The following is a 3,610-nucleotide window of genomic DNA, read 5'->3' on the forward strand; positions in this document are numbered from 1 at the left end:
GCTTTTCGAGTTTATTTTATTATGACCTGCCTTTTGGAGATACCAGAGAGGTACATATATGATTTTTTTTTAATTATAAAATAAGATGTTTATCACATTTAGCTATATGAGAAAATTATTTAAACTATCATTTGCATCTTCAATGAGGTGTGATGGTTAATTAACATTGTCTTTGTTAGGAGTAATTATCTAGAAAATAATTGAGTTGATCTTGAAATGTGGAAAAAAAATAAACAAATAAAATCAATAAAAATAATATATTTTAAAATTATATATCATATTTTTAAATAGAAAATTAGATTAAGAAAAATAATATTTTAAAAAATAAAAAATATTAATTAATATGATAATTTTTAAAAGTTAAAAATTATTAAACTTTAGATTTATTAAATATTTATATCTAAACTAAAAAGATAAAACCTATTTAAACACCAAAAATCATATGACAAATTAGATGATTTTCAACATGGTGGGGTCCAACCTTAATGAATTGTTGAAATGTTAAAAATATGAGGTTTGATGTGTGTAACAAGGTGGAGAGATATGCTTTCATTTATCCCTTCGTGAATGAGGCTTAGATGAGTGACATTTGGTCTTTTTATGCTCTTACACATGATATGTGAACATATATGATATGATTGCATCTTCAAAGGTAGATATTGTTCAACTCTGCTATTGTATTTGTCACCGAGTCTAACCAGGTTCTTACCCTACAACAAGGTCAATAAGTCCTCTTGGATTATGCAAGAAACTTGAAATTGCAAAAATTCAACTAAAAGGGAGCTCCCTCATTGTCTAAAATGCACTACATTGTAGGAACATAGCTAATTGAAACTAAATAAGTTTATATCCCCCATTTATGAGCTCCTAATAGAATTTGAAAACTTCATTATTACACGTGTTTATAAAAATGGAAATAAAATAGCAGACAGAATGGTAAATTGCATGATAGACATGAAGGATCATGATTTCATCTAGGGTTCATCAGAGTTATAGTACAATTGTCATGTGAATTCGTGAGGGGAGTTAATTAATGACTTTGAATGCATATCTTGAATTGATTGTTGAAAGTGATTGATATTTGTGATGGCACCTCGTTACATATGGACATCAAACTATATGTGCCACCATCGTAAAACAAAATGATGGATGTGACCTTCTATTTAAAGACTAGATGATGTTAAATGTCATTCTTGGGAGCAATTATTGACCAAAGGTTGTAAAGGATATTCAAAATGAGGATTGTGATGGTTTTGTTTTAAAACAACATGAAGAAAGCTTGCAATATGAACTTAAACCAAATGTAATCGCAAATCTAAATCCAAAGATTAACCCTTAATGTATGTGATTGCAAAATCAAGAATAGAAAGGGAAGACCGTAATGCATATAACACTAGATTTAAGTTGGGAAACTTGTAAGGGAAAAAAAATCCACCACAAAAAGAGAGGCAAGTATATTACTAATCCAATGAGAGAATACACTTCTCTAAATAACTTCATAGAATTTGAAAGCACTCTTTTACTTACATAGTTAAACTAAACTTGATGGAAAACAATAGGTCAAGGCCCTGATTTGTAGAAACTTTTAGGATTGACTACCACTATGGTATCACAAAATAACAAGTAGAAAATCACCTAGAAAAAGCCCATGTCGACCTCCCAAAATAGCCACTTATAGATTGCATAAGGCATCTAGCCAATTTGGGCACCTATGGACAAAGATAGTTGAACAAAACTTGATGGAAAACACTAGCTCAAGGCCCTAATTTATAGAAACTCTTGGGATTGAATACCATTGTGTTATCACAAAACAACTGGTAGAAAACGACCAAGAAAAAACTCAAGATAACAGTCTTATGTCATAAATGTTATCATATAGACTCGTGATAACCATCATAATCATCATGCATGCACTTACAACTCCTGACAAATGTCCAAGCATCTCAAAATAGGAGAATCCAAAGGGGGCTCCTAGCTATTTTGTCCTTTTCCTATAAGACAAACTATGACTATAACTTTGCCTTTACATGAGTTAAATTTCACAACTGTTGGTTAAATAGTTTCACCTCTTATGGGTAAATTACAAATAACATCATGGAATAAATAATTTTAGTATTTACAAGTATGATGACACCTAAATCCTAACATTTTCCCACTTGAGATCATACAATGTAACTCACCCCATAGAGATTCATAAAGATAAAATTAAGTATAGCGACCAAGGCTCGTGGCCTTCTTGCACTAAGAAACCTTATCCATGGTTATTGGATTCATGAGAGAATCTATAACATTATCCAAAGTGTCAAATTTTTCAATCGATGTTTGTATACAATGAAAATGGATAATGGAAAACAACAATATTGAAAGACTAACAAGGATCCAACCACAAAATCGTAGCCTAACAATGAAAGCAATCCACCATACACAAATAAAGATACCTAAGACTGTGCAGATAAACAAAATAGACCAAATATGCCATTCACATGTCAAGTAGGGTTTCAATATCCATTTCTTCCTATCTCCATTGATCTTATTTGATGTATTTGCTCTCATATTGTATGTGTGCACAAGAGCTCAACAAAGAACGGATTGTGGTTGATAGCTTGATCGCAAGAAGGCTTGATTGCATGAGATCGATTAGACGATTAGATGATTAGGGTTGATAATGAAATAAGAATATTCTTATATAAAGAACACTGTAATAAAATAGAGAGATGAGATTGAGAAGTGTAAAGATAAATGGTTGGCTAGGATTAAAGGGTAGGTATATGAAATAATTAAATGATAAAGGGGTAAGATAAGAGAGGAATTAAGAATAAGTGACATGTGTAATGGGTAGAAAAAGTTAATGAATTAATTAAATAAGTAAGGATTTATTTAATTAATAGAGGAAAGGGAATAATTAAATAAATAAAATATTTATTTAATTTAGGAAAAGGATAATTTAAATAAATAAAAGCATTTATTTAAACGAGGAAAGGCTTACAAGAGGATTAATGAATTAATTAAATAAATAAATAATTATTTAATTAATAGAAGACTTGGCATAAAATAATTATATAAATAAAAATATTTATTTAATTAAAGAGGACAATTTTAGGCGTCAATTTTTTCAATCGATACCTATCCATTCTCAAGCATCTTTTTTTCACAAGTTGATACTAAACATCAACATGCTTGATACATTGCGACTGTCACATTCGATCTGCGCTATCCTACAATCAAAACCAATACCATTACCAAGTCTCTGTAACCATACCACCTCCTCAGAGGCATGTTTACTAGCCACATACTCTACTTTAGTGGTGGACAAGGCAATTGTAGATTGTCTTTTACTCATCCAACTCAGTGCACCTCCAAACAAAGAAAACATATAGCCAGTAGTGGACCTTCGTCTGTCCAAGTCACCTAACTAATCTTCATCAAAAAAACCTTATATGTCCAATGACTTATCCATGTCAATAGTAGCATGATAAACTAAATAGTAGTTTGTCCAAGTCACCTAACTAATCTTTATCAAAATAACCTTATATGTCCAATGACATACATGTCAACAGTAGCGTGATAAACTAAATATAAATTAGAAGCTCCTCACAAGTACCTAAATACC

Source organism: Cryptomeria japonica, chromosome 10 (genome assembly GCF_030272615.1).
Source record: "Cryptomeria japonica chromosome 10, Sugi_1.0, whole genome shotgun sequence".
Lineage (NCBI taxonomy): Eukaryota > Viridiplantae > Streptophyta > Pinopsida > Cupressales > Cupressaceae > Cryptomeria > Cryptomeria japonica.